This window comes from Myotis daubentonii, chromosome 10 (assembly GCF_963259705.1).
Source record: "Myotis daubentonii chromosome 10, mMyoDau2.1, whole genome shotgun sequence".
Taxonomy (NCBI): Eukaryota; Metazoa; Chordata; class Mammalia; order Chiroptera; family Vespertilionidae; genus Myotis; species Myotis daubentonii.
In genome coordinates this window covers 10,022,659-10,037,366 of record NC_081849.1, presented here as the reverse complement: position 1 = coordinate 10,037,366, position 14,708 = coordinate 10,022,659, and the positions used below count along the sequence as shown (strand labels likewise).

General features: G+C 34.6%; 1 protein-coding gene across 1 annotated transcript in view; it reads right to left on the bottom strand.

Annotated features, from left to right (window-relative positions):
* FOXP2 (forkhead box P2) overlaps positions 1-14,708 on the bottom strand; it is a 704,673-nt gene that overhangs the window by 458,908 nt on the left and 231,057 nt on the right. Inside the window, exon 3 of the mRNA XM_059711598.1 lies at positions 2,587-2,677. The gene's annotated coding sequence lies outside the window, so the exon portion shown is untranslated. The remainder of the gene's footprint in view (positions 1-2,586; positions 2,678-14,708) is intronic.

Sequence of the window (14,708 nt, the reverse complement as noted above, 5' to 3'; positions counted from 1 at the left end):
ATCCAAACAGTTACATCTGTCCCTCATTCTACTGTTTGAAAACTGAGGTACATTTTTTTGAAATTAACCAAAGTTTATTAAATAAAAACTAACAACTGACTGCAGGAATGCAAACCCTTGTCTACCTGACTCCCAAATCTTTCTTCTAAACATAATTTTATTCTTTTCTTATCATAATACCTCCAGCTCTAGGGTTCATAATTCTATATATATATCCAAGAACAAAGCACTTTTTTAGAATGCACTTTTCTATTAAGATGAATCATTGGCATTATGCATATACATTATTTGCACCTATATGTGGTTGGTCTTCATTAAAAAATACTTTAAAACTGCTATTATAAGCATCTGACTAGAAAAAGTCTAATTAGCAATTTCTAGAAGCAGTTTTGAGGACTAACTTCCAACATAATTATGTTCCCTTTTGGGACAAAGTGTCTTTATTTTATAAAAATCATTTATTTTCTTAAATTTTTTTTCAAAGTTCCATGATGTTTATTGTCAGGTAACTCCAGCTAATAAATCTAACCCCCACCTCCCCGCTCCCCCACCCCCCACGATATTATTAAAGCAAATGTCCTATTACTCCAAAAATGAAAATTTAAATATTAAAAGGCCTCACAAAGATAGATTATATCACCTAACCATTGTCTATAGTAAACATAAATTATGTACATAACCTAGAAGAAAAAGATTAAGCATTAGCATAATGGGTTCTATTAATACATAATTGTTTAGAATTAATTGTAAAATCATAACAAGTTATACTTTTCCAAAATCATTTAAATTCCCTGTCTTTTAGTCTCTCCACATACTAAACAAAAGATAATAATATCAGCCTTACTTACACCATAAGCTATGCCAGAACAAAATTGAGTTTAAATAAAAGAATAAAATGAAGTAAAAAGATGCCAACATGCTCTAAAAACTTAAATAAATATGGAATCAATTTGTTTGCATATTTGGCAAAATAATAAAGTTGATACAAAACAGGAAAAAGTACACAGGCAAATTAGTAGGTAAACTACCTGAGAAATATTTGACTGTATAATTCAAGCTCATTGATAAAAATCTTTCAGGGAAGATACGGAAATTTTAGAAAAGGGAGGAACAATGTAGGCAGAACAGTGACAATCATGAGGACTTTCTTACACTCCTTGATAATGAACCTGAGGTGGAGTGGAGTGGGAGGGACAAGAAAAAATATTCTGAAGAAGCCAGGGCAGCATGATTTCTTTCTTTTGAGAAGTAAAATCTGTGAAGATAAGTGATAAAAACTCCTTGCCCAAAATTATTTTTGTTTTTTTTATAATTATATTATTATATTTGGCCTCCTAGGACATATTGCTTGATTGATACCATAGTTCAATGATGACACTAAAACACTAATATTATAGAAACATTATATATCAAGTAATAATGGGAAATAAAATCTGCATCTCTTGGAAATGCAACACACATTTCTCTGTGGTCCTTGCTTTGGACCAAACAATGGACTTAAAGCTCTCTGACTTGACAGAGATACCAAGGAAAACTGCCATTAGATTTAAAGAAGCGCAACATTAAAAAGAAAACAACAAATAAACAAATAAGAATTCATAGACACAGACAACATTATGTTGGTTACCAGAGGGACGGGGTGTGGGAGGAGTAGTGAAAGATAAAGGGGGTCAAATATATATATATATATGGTGACAGAAAAATATTTGACTTTGGGTAGTGGGCACACAATGAAATATACAGATCATGTATCATAGAATTGTACATTTTAGACCTATATAATCTTAACCATTTTCACCCAATAAATTTAATTTTTAAAAAATAAAAATCCTTTTTTATAAAACACATACATTTTTATTAATTTTTTTTTTGAGAGAGAGAGAGAAGAAGGGAGAGGGAGAGAGAAACATCAATGAGAAAGAACCATCCATCAGTTGCCTCCTGCACACCCCCTACTGGGGATCAAGCCCACAACCGGGAATCAAACCAGGGACCTCTAGGTGCATGGGACAATGCTCAATCAACTGAGCCACACCAGACAGGGAAACAAATTTAAATTTTTAAAGAGTGACTTGCTGGGTCTCAAAAAGTTCACAAGAAAAATCAAACTCCCCCCAGAAAATATTTCAAGTTTGCTAATCACTTTATTTTTGGACATTTCCAAATCTTAATAAAATACAAAGCCTCAATATCAACCAAATCTTAATAAAATAACACTGAAAGCATCTGAGTAAAAGGCCAGCATAAGGTGACAGAAAATACTCCAAGTGCTTTTCTTGCCTAATAATTTCAATATTTCAAAACCAAATGCACATTCTACATCCATTTATGTTGATTTTTAAAAACAGTGAGACTAAGTTTAATAGTAAGAGAGAGCACACTGAGGAATGAAATGGGAAGCGCAAGAAAAGACACAGCGGTCAATATTCCTATTGCCGTACTTGACATCATTCACTGATAAGTTTTTTAAACCTTTAGGTAAAGATACTTAAACAAAAAAATTAAAGAATAAAACAAATCAGAAAAACACACACCCAGAATGCAACACAATGAACAAAAGAGAATTATTGCTAAAACACCACTTACCTATTTTGTCCAGATCTTCTACAAGACTTCTAGGTCAACCTTGATATGCTATCCTAGGTAAATCCAATCCCAGCATCACATTAGAGTAGCCCTGTTAATAGAGACAAATAATTGTTACTGCTTTGAAAATTAAATTAAATTTATGTCATAATTAGTTCAATGACTTCATAGAACATAAAACATAGTCAACCTCAAATAAAGATAATTGTTAATGCATTCATTACCTTGTGAATCTTCAAGCATGTATGAAATGCTTTTGTACATTTTAATTTGGAGAATTTTAAATCCATTGTTTGGTAGAAACTAAGGACCATGGAGACAACATGAGATGCATTTCCAAGAGATGCAGATTTTATTTCCTACTCTTACATTGACTTGGAAAGTTGAATTTTTGGTGATAAAATTTTAAATGTATGGTGACAGAAGATGATTTGAATTTGGGTGGAGGGCATACAATGCAACATACAGATAATGTATCACAGAAAGGTACACATGAAAGTGTATGATCTTATTAACCAATGTCATCTCAATAAATTTAATTTAAAATTATTAAATGTATATAATGAAATTATTTATGTCTCAAGTTTATCAACTGAAAACATGATTGATTTCAATTGCCTTTTAAATCCATACTTAATGAGCATTGTAGGTCTTTACACAATTAACAAATTAGTAGTGAGCATTTTCTCCTTATAATCAAAATGTAAGAATTATCACCTTAATACATATTTGAATTTATATTTTCCAGATCCATTTTCTATTTAACCACTCTCTTTCCCTGCCTCTTCCTTCTTTAAACTGAATGATTCAAATCATACCTTTCTGAGACTAAAATAAGTGTTCTGAAGGTCCAATAAAATTATAGGAGTTAGTAGTGTATAGATGTAAATGGGTTTTGACTCACACACCTATAGTGATTGATTGGTAGTGACCATATGGAAAGCAGTATGGCAACTAAATCTGAATCTGCAGCAGGAAAGAATATTGTGTTCAATTAGCAATATCTGCCATAGGCATTAAAAAGATGAATGCCATCATATGCCATCTTTGTTTAACATTTAGACATTTCACTAATTTTATTTAAATGGTTTCCAAACATTTTTGGCTAAAACTCCTATCTTCCAATAAAATCTTACTAAAGGGTAGACTATTTAAACAGATAAAAATCAAACATTCTGGTTGAATCTGAAATCCAAATACTCAGTCTCACTACTATTTTTTCCCTAGATATTTGGGGGCATTCCAAAAAGCCTTAAATATTCCACAAAGCATAACTTAAAACCATTATTTTAGTTAATCATAGTATTAAGGTATTTCAAACACAGAAATTACGGTAATTCAAATTCCATTACATTATAGCATTCTTTGTCTAGTTCCTCTGTTCTCATATTTATCTTTTTTTGTAAACACAATTTAGGTAGATTTTTTTTTGTATGTTGTCATAAATCACAGCAATTTATTCATAAATACCTAACTACTACACTCAACGAAATAAATTTTGCACATGAGCGGGCTCCACTATTGACTTTCTTTGTGTTAATTATTGTCCATAATTATATCATTCCTGCTATATAAAACCAAAAGAAACAGAGATCTTATTAAAATGTAGCAGTTTAAATTATTTCCTAACTCAATATGGCTTATTTTCACTCATATTCATGGATTAACTTTCCCTAAATTATTCCCATATTCATGGATATCATTTTCCTAATTTTTCTATAAATTATATGTCTAAAAAATAATCACAATACAAGTTTTAAAAGCATATGTTATAAGAGGTACATTTATCCTATATAATAAAAGCATAATACGCTAAGTGTCCTGTCGTCTGATCATCCTTTCAGCTAATCAAAGCATAATATGCTAAGGCTGCTCAACCGCTTGCTATGACGTGCACTGACCAACAGGGGCCAGACACTTCAACCAGTAGGTTAGCTTGCTGCTGGGGTCCAGCCAATCGGAACTGAGTGAGAAGGGCTGGACATGCCCTGGAGCCCTCCAGCGTCCCTCCCTGGGGGGCCAAACTCCCGCGTCCCTCCCCGGCCCGATTGTGCTCCAGTGGGGTCCATCAGCCTGGCCTGTGCCCTCTCGCAATCCAGGACCCCTCGGGGGATGTCAGAGAGCCAGTTTCTGACCGATCCTGCAGACCAGGCCAAGGGACACCACTGGTGCACAAATTTATGCACCGGACCCCCAGTATCAAAATAAAATTAAGAAATAAGGTGTAAAGAGAAGGAATCAACTATTGCAACTATTAGGTTGCCAGTGCGGATGCAGGAATATAGATATCAGAGATAAATCCACATATCAATGAGTTATATACAGAAGGGTAATATCACAAAGTAAAAGAAAAGGTTGGCGTTGACTCATTGTATGGAGAAAGAACAATTGTCTTGGAATATGACAAAAAATAAAACTAGCTTCTTATACAAATTTAATTCCAATAAGATTAAAGAGTTTTAAAGTGGAAAGCCCCTTCACTTTTTTTCTTTTTCTTTTTTTATCTTTTCTCTTTCCTTTATTTACCCTCTTTTTTATTTATCTTCTTTATCTATCTGCTTTATTGATTTGTTACTATTCTAGTTTCTGTAACAGCCGTGGGCAAACTACGGCCCGTGGGCCGGATCCAGCCTGTTTGAAATGAATAAACTAAAAAAAAAAGACCGTACCCTTTTATGTAATGATGTTTACTTTGAATTTATATTGGTTCACACAAACACTCCATCCATGCTTTTGTTCCGGCCCTCTGGTCCAGTTTAAGAACCCATTGTGGCCCTCGAGTCAAAAAGTTTGCCCACCCCTGTTCTATAATTTTGTTCCTACATCTAATTTTTCTCTTCCCTTTTCCTACTCATCTTTTCTTCTCTCTTTTCTTTTTCTACTGCTTTCTCATCTTTTTTTCTTTTTCTTATTTTGGGCCTATCTGCTTTCTATTATACTTTTCAAAATTTTTTCTTCCTTCTTTATTTTAAACAGTTTTCCTTTCCTTATTTCCCTTAATCTTTATTCTTATTTCCCTTATTTCAGCTCTGCACACACATATTCCTTTTTCTCCTCCCCTCTTTTTTTGTCTGTTTTGTTATTTTTCTCCTTGTATTTTTCTTTCTTTCTTGTCTTCTATCATTCTTGCTCTCTTTTCTCTTTCCTAATTCTCTCTTCTCTGGTGATTGTTTTTGTGTTGCTATAAGGGCCTGTGTATGTTTTTGTTTTGTTTCTTTTGTTTTGTGTTTAGTGGTGTTGTATTTTGTTCTGTTCTGTCAGTATCTCCACAATAGTTCCTGTGATGTGTTCAGGGGTGAGCCACATGGTCAGTCAGCCTAAGAGGAGATTCCATCCATGAATGGGACAATGACATTCAAGACCAAACTACAACAAGAGAATCCAAGCAAGGGGATTTCCTAGAGCACTCAGCTCAGGAGATCTAAGAGACTGCACCACTAGGTCCCACAAAGCACCTATTACATAAGACTACCCTATAAAGTCTGGGAGGCATAGCAGTTTGATCTGATACATAAAAACAAATATAAAGGGACAACAAAAATGGGGAGACAAAGAAACAACCCCCAAGGAAAGGGAGGAATCACCAGAAAATGAACTAAATGAAACAGAGACAAGCAATTTGTCAGGCGAAGAATTCAAAGTAATGGTAATAAGGGTGCTCAGACAACTCAGTGAGAACTACAAGCAACTTAATAAGATTTATAAGGGACTTAATGAGAGCTATAACAACATGAAAAGAATAAAAATAAAGAAACAATAAATAAGAATCCATTGGAAATGATGAATGACATAGCTGAAATAAATAAGACTCTAGAAGGATTCAATAGAAGACTAGAAGAAGCTGAGGATCAAATTAGAAGACTAGGTAGCAAAAAAAAAAAAACTCATTCAGAGCAGCAAATGGAAAAAATAATTTAAAAGCATGAGGAGAGTCTAAGGAAGCTTTGGGACAACATGAGAGTTATATTTTCAAAACTAATTTAAAAACAAATTACGTGACTATTTTTGAGACTTAAAAGTAAAAAAAAAATGATTCTGAAATAAGACTTTAAAAGTATAAATAATAAAGGATAAAATTGATTAATGTGGCTTCATAAAGTAAGAAGTTTTCAGTGAAGAACAGGCATAGATAAATTCCATAGGCAAACTGAGGAAATAACTAAAACCAATGAGCAGTTAATATTATAATATATACTAAGAGGAAGCTAATAGAAAAGTGAGCAAAAAACCTGAAAATACTGTTTCTCAGGAGAAGCCAGAAGAGGTATCCTATATAATAAACGTGTAATTTGCAAATCAACCAAATAGTGGAACAACCGGTCAGCGGAGGGCGGGGTTGGCAAACAGGCAGGGGCAGGCCAGCCAAGGCGTGTGCCAGCAGGCAGAGGGAGGGGACAGAGATGGGGGGGGGGAGGTGGCGACCAGCTGTGGCAGAGGGGCAATGGAGTGGGGCAGGACCAGCCACTTGCCAGTCAGCACTGTCCCCTGCTCGGCCTGCCCAGTTGCTTCCCACAGAGAGAGGCCAGACTGTAGCTTAGGCCTGCTCTAGGAGTGGGCCTACGCCAGTGATGGCGAACCTTTTGAGTTCAGTGTGCCAGCATTTTGAAAAACCCTAACTGAACTCTGGTGCCATGTCACATATAGAAATTTTTTGATAGTTGCAACCATAGTAAAACAAAGACTTATATTTTTGATATTTATTTTATATATTTAAATGCCATTTAACAAAGAAAAATTAACCAAAAAAATGAGTTAGCATGTCACCTCTGACACACGTGTCATAGGTTTGCCATCATTAGCCTAAGCCATCATTCGGATATCGCCTGAGGACTCCGGAACTGTGAGAGGGCACAGGCCGGGCTGAGACATCCCTCCCTGCTCCAAGTGCAAGAATTTTCGTGCACCAGGCCTCTAGTCAAGTATATTTTAAAATGCTAAAAATCAATAGTTGTCAGAAAAATGCATATTAAAAAACCAATGAGATATCACTTTATGTTATCAACATAGCATAAATTTGATTTCTGAATTCTGCCAGTGTTGACAAGGATACAAAAAGATGAATGAACACTATCTTGTTTAGTGCTAATGGAAGCTTACACAATACAGACTTAAAACCAATTTAGAAGATCTAATGTTTTACCTGTTCTTTATAAACACAAAGAAAACATATGCAGAACTCTATTGTAGTATATATTAGCTTAGATATTATGTCACATTTTTATTTATATGCCTTTCTCTCCCATTTTCATTACTCAAAATTAAGGTTGAAAATTGATAAGTGAAGAAATAGAAATAAACACATAATTTAAAATTAAGAATATAAATACCAAACGTTTGAAACGTTTGTTGCCTCTGTATAGCTGGATTGGGTGGGAAGGTAAAAGGCAGAGAATTGCTATTTTTCATTAAAATGAGCATTTGTTTCATTTGATTTTTTAGCTCTGTGTATGTATTTCTTGAATAAAAGTCAAATTTAAGTATAAAAGGAATTGCGAGACACTAACTATAAAAATAAAGACCATTTCACCACTTCAACATACAAATTTTTATTTATATAAGTATGTATTATTTTTGTAATAAAGCTCAAGAAATAAAAAAGAGATTACTGAACACAATGATCATAATGATCTTTTAATTATATACCAAATGATCACTTAAGAACCAAATGACCAGTTAATTATACAACAACAAAATAAAACTCTATCAAAACAACAAAAACTTAAGCCATTAAAGGAAAATAAAGTCAACTGGAAAACGCAAAGCCAGTGGTAGAGAAGCTAATTAAAATTTTCTTACATATACTATACACATGCCGATATGTTGATTGGTTGCTGAAAATATATAAGGGGTGATACCCCAGTCTGCTGAGAAACATGATATTTATATATATATATATCACCCAATATAAGTCAAGACAGCAAATACTTTCTGGATAAAAGAAGGACCTCTATGCAGTTCATATTTACAAGAACTCCCTTTCCCAATTTCTTCTGACCTTTTAAATTGGCTTACACATTTATTTAAGTTTTAATATGGTAATGAGGAAAGCATCATTGATATTACCAAGAGTTTGACCTATCTTTTTTCAAGAAAGGTATTATATAAAATGAACTGCTAGGTGGTTTAGTTTTGTTGTATGTATCTATTTCTATGAACTTCTTGATACTAAAAAAACATATTAAGTTTTCTAATATGTTACTTGACCTCTTTGCTAATTCTTCCATACTATTGTGTGTGTGTGTGTGTGTGTGTGTGTGTGTGTGTGTGTTTTGCTAATCCTAAGCCCAGGATATTTTGATATTTTTTCCATTGATTGTTAGAGAGAATGGAAGGGCCGGTTAGAAAGAGAGAGAGAGAAAGAGAGAGAGAGAGAGAGAGAGAGAGAGAGAGAGAGAGAGAGAAGAGAGAGAAACATCGATGTGAGAGAGACATTGATTGCTTGTTTTCACATGTGCCCCAACCAGGGAGGGGGATCAAAGGGATCAAACCTGGAACCCAGACACGTTTCCTTGACCAGGAATCAAACCTGTGACCCCTTCAGTCTGAGGGCCAACACTCTAACCACAGAGAACCAGCCAGGGCTACCCTACTGTCTTCTAGTTAACAAAACTGGAGATATGTTCTAAAAGAAATACTATCATGTAGTTGTTTTTTTAAAAAAACAAAAAGAAAAAAAATTACATAATATAAAGCTTACTTGTAAAATAGGTATCTATTCACTTCTAATGGAAAGTAGCATAATACAAAATACTTAGTCTAATTAATTTCAAGATTTGAAGGAATGTACTAAAATTTTGAAATAAATAAAATAGATTTGATACATAGGTCATAACATGTAATTGATATTCAAAAGTAAAAATTACACTGATATTTTAAATACAGTTTTTTAAATTGTTGACATAATTACAAATGTGCCACATTCCTTCCCTCTCTTTTGCCTATCTCCATCCTCCCCTGGCTTTACCATTCTGTTGCCTGTGTCCATGGGCTCTGAAGATATGTTCTTTAGCTAATCCCTTCACATTCTTTTATCCCAACCACCTCCCCTGTGAAATCTTTCAGTCTGTTCCTTGTACCCATGCCTCTGGTTCTTTTTTGTTCATCAGTTAATTTTGTTCATTAACGTCCACACATACGTGAGATCATATGGTAATTCTCTTATTCCCAGGCTGGCCTATTTCTCTTAGCACAATAAACTCCAGGTCCATCCAAACAACACAAAAGGTAAGATTTCCTTCTTTTTTTACAGCTGCATAATATTCCATTGTTAAATGTACCACAGCTTTTTTATCCACTCATCTACTGAAAGACACTTGAACTGTTTCCAGATAATGGCTATTGCAAATAATGCTGCTATGAACAAAGGGGTGCATATATTCTTTATGATTGGTGTTTCTAGATTCTTAGGATGTTTTCTGCCGGGGTCCAACCCCAGCAGGTCCAGGGGTCCCCAAAGGTGTGGACGGAGTCGGCGAAGAAGGAATGACACGGAGACAGCGTTCAGTTGATCAGCAGCCTAGCCAGGATCTCCAGCCAAGTTCTGGTCTTGATCTCCAGAGAGGCTCTGCTTCGGATCTCCAGCGAGGTTCTGTAGCCATGTTCCCTCGCTAGGTTCTCCAGCCAGGTTCTGTCCAGGCTCTCCAGTCAGGTTCAGTGTCCAGGTTCCAGTCAGGTTCTCCTGCCAATCTCCGCAGTCAGGTTCAGTCCAGGATCCCTTGCCATGTTCTCCCGCTAGGCTCTGTCTCTAGGCTCCGAGGCCAGTCCCTCTCCAGGATCCTCCGGCATGCTCTCTCCAGCAAAGTTCTTCTGTCTCTAGGCTCCGTGTAGGCTCTGTCTTCTTGATTCTGTTCTAAGTTCTGAGTCTTTCTGCCTTGTTACAACTGTATTTATACCAGTTGATTCAATCCTATCAATCTCTATTACAAAGGTTAGGGCGTTTCTTATCTCCATTCCAGGGAGAAAAGATTATGTAGTTTAAGCATGATTGTTCGTAGTTAAAGGGATTAATTACCCGCCTGGCACTTAGTTGAGGGGTTTTAGTCCCTCCCTAACTTCAGGGGAAAATCCCTACCTGGGGAAACCACCTTTCTCAGAGACCTTGGTTAAAACACATAGTGCCAAGAACAGTATGCCATATATGCCAGGTCCCTTGAAACAGCAAGGATGGACCGGCTCCCGGCAGTTTTCTTAGAAGTGGGATCACTGGGTCAAATGGCAATTCCATGTTTAATTTTTTGAGGAAACTCAAAATTGCCCCTCTACACTGGGTTCCCAGCCTGCCACAGACCTTCATCACCCTATTGTCTGTGTCCACAGCAAATGCATGTATGCAGGTAAGATCTTTGTTTAATCTCTTCCTGCTACCACCCCCCTTCCCTTTCAGATTCATCAGTTTGTTCCATGTTTCCATGCTTCTGATTCTATTTTATTCACCAGTTTATTTTGTTCATTAGATTTCTTATTTATTTATTTTCACTTATAAGATTAATTTTGTTGGTAGGTATGTATTTATTGTGATTTCAATGTTCATATTTTTTATCTTTTTCTTCTTCTTAAAGAATACCCTTCAAAATTTCATGTAATACTGATTTGATGGTGATGAACTCCTTTAGCTTTTTCTTGTCTGTGAAGCTCTTTATCTGACCCTCAATTTTGAATGATAGCTTTGCTGGGTAGAGTAATCTTGATTGTAGGTCCTTACTATTCATCACTTTGAATATTTCTTGCCACTCCCTTTTGGCCTGCAAAGTTTATGTTGAGAAATCAGTTGACAGTCCTATGGGTAGGACTGTCCCTTGTAGGTAGCTAACTTCTTTTCTCCTGCCACTTTTAAGATTATCTATTTTTCTTTAACTCTTGGCATTTTAATTATGATGTGCCTTGGTGTGGTCCTTTTTGGGTTCCTCTTATTTAGGACTCTTTGTGCTTTCTGGACTTATAAATCTATTTCTTTCTCCAGGTAAGGGAAGTTTTCTGTCATTATTTCTTCAAACAGATTTTCAATATCTTGCTCTTTCTCTTCTCCTTTTAGCACCCCCATAATTTAAATGTGGGTATGCTTGAAGTTGTCTCAGAGGCTCCTTACATATTTTCTTTTTGCTCTTCTGATTGGGTGTTTTTTGCTTCCTCATATTTCAAATAGTTCATTTTATTATCAGAATCCTCTACACTAGTGTTGAATCCCTGTAAATTATTCTTTATTTCAGTTGGTGTATGCTTAATTCCTGAATGGTCCTTTTTCATGTCTTTGACATTCTCACTAAGATCCTTAAAAGTCTCACTAAATCCCTTGAAGTTCTCTTTGAGTCCCTTGAAGTTACTCAAGGACCTGTTACTCTTTGAGACAGCACTGAGGGACATTTTATGCTAAACAAAATAAGCCAGTCAGAGAAAGACAAATATCACATGATCTTACTTATATGTGCAATCTAATGAACAAAATAAACTGACAAGCAAAACAGATCCAGAGACATGGAAGTGTTGAACAGACTGAAGAATCTCTGAGGGAATGGGGGAGAGGAGGCAGGAAGAGATTAACCAAAGAATTTATATGCATATATGCATATCTTCTGGACAAAGACAATAGTTTGGTGAAGGTCTGGGGAGAGCTGGAGTAGGATGGAGGGGGCCAATGAAGGAAAAAAGGGGATGTCTGTGACTTTCAACAATAAAGATAAATTAAAAATTAAATAAAAATAAATAATAAAAACACTTTAGTTTTATTGTTGTTTTTGACTAATAGTATAAGACTAAATTAGGAGAAAATGGCAAAGAAATATTCAAGAATGCTGCTACTAGAATTAGTAAAGTAGGCTTAAGCAACAGAGATTGTACAGAACACATCTAGTTAGGTCTGATTTTCTTTGACATACTTCATTGTAGTAAAAAGCGCATCAAACTTAAATGTGCTTTCTTTCTTATTCCTCTTCTATTCTCTTACTCATCCATCCCTATTTTGGTAATCCCCTCCTTTATGCTTCATTCATATAAAATGTGAATAACTCATCTTCCTCCGATGCTGACCAATAGTTGGTTTTACTAATATAGTTACCAAGTTTAAGAGCAGATCAACATTTATGATCCTCAGGACAAATCCTTGGTTCTATATTTTCCCATTTTACTTTCTTATTTTTGGTGAAAAGAAAGTTTTATTTTCAGCAAAACAAGCATATTCAAGTATGTAAACAGTGTTTAGAGAATTAAGTGGACAAAATGAACATAGATGAAAATGACTCTGCAGCTGCTTTCTTGATGCTGGAGATGTTTTGTCTATCTCTTTCAAATCATAACAAATGTGATGCAGGCAATGTAAAGAACTCCAAATCTTAAGAAACATCTTGTAAGCTATGTAAGAAAGATTTAGTAAATGGCAGTTCAGGATTTCCCAGTCATTTGAGGGATACGTAGCCCCAACTACAAAAGGAGTCTGATAACCCTGGGTGACTTGGATTTTTCATGTTTTCTCTACCACTTGTCAAATGATTCCATCCTCAAATCTCTTCTTTAGCAAATGCATAGTTCTAATCTAATACCAGGTCTCTGGGATTCTACTACAATACAATATATTAAGAAATACAGAGTATCCTCTGCCTATTGATAAAAACTTTTCAAGGTTAACACTAGCATACTGTCATTCAGGATATAGTATTTGTTTCATAAATGCTAAATGAATAATAAAACTACTTAAAATTATTAAAACCTGGTTTCTTGCATATTCACAGTTTTTTCATGCAATACTTCCATTTTCTTGATTTGACTGTTCAGCTGAAGTTCCACCAACACTGAGCTACCTCCATCATCTAACCTAGTGTGTGTGTGTGTGTGTGTGTGTGTATACACACACACACACACACACACACATAGATTTAATTTTTTAAGATAAGCTCTTGAATGGAACATAACTTGAGTTAAGCAATGTTCACAACAATGATTTAAAAAATCACTTACATTGCAATACTCTAGTCCAGCTAATAGATTCTCTTCGGAAGTCAATTTAATTGCAGGAAAAAAAAAAAAAAAAAGACAGACAGAAGGTAAGTTCAAGGAAGCTGAGATCAGGTGAGGAGGTATGTCCATTTTACAGTACTGAGCCTTCCTTTAATTTTGCTTATTTCACAGGTCTATATAGCTCATTTGTGTGGAGAAGCAATACTATATATTTATCACAGCAAAACAAATAGTTATGTGACTTAGGAAAGATTGAATTTTCTTACACAATCTCATACCTAACACAATAAGAGGATGCAATATTGTTCAAGTTCCAGGCTGACAGTTTTAATAAAAACATTAACTTCTCCTTTTTCCTTCATTAAGAGAAGCAGTCATCCTTTATTAGATGGATATCTCTTACATTGTTAGTTTGTTTATCTATTGTTGACAATAATTCTTAATCATTTGATTGTGGTAGTTTATTTTATTCTATGTTATGGGTGACTGGTCTTCTAACTCTAAGATGAAATCCATATAAAGACCCCAATGCATTAAATCATTAAAAAAATATTCCATTTCATAGATAAATACATCTATTGTGCCAATTCCTCTTTCTGGTTTTTGTTTGGTTTGTCTTTTAAAGAATGGTGTACTAGTATACTTTAGCAACATACATTATAAAATAAGGCAAATTTTTATCAAGGCCAATAAGTGGAAAAATTTATGTCAGTTGAAATTCACAACAGTATCATTGGTTTAATAATTGAAAAATAGAGTGTGGAGATATATATATATATATATATATATATCATCAGAAAATTTACAAAACATCATCTTTTCTTCTAGTCAAATAAAGACAACTTGAAAATTGACAGAGGAAGGTACAAACTTAATAGGTATGCACTCTTTTATGTATATTTTTATTTAGATGAGAATATTAATATATTATATATATTCAAGTATAATCAGGAAGGGTTTTTTATATTAGATTTTAGCACCAAAATGATAATAGCAGTCCAACATTTATTGAAAATGTACTGTATGTAAGCACTGTGTTCAGAGCTTCTAAGATACCAAACCAAATTGACAAGGTGCTCTAAAGGTACTCATAAGAGTTAGACATATTTCTGAAATTTTAGCAGGAAATTCAAAACCCCATTCTCAGACTATTTCTTGAATTATCTTTAAATTAA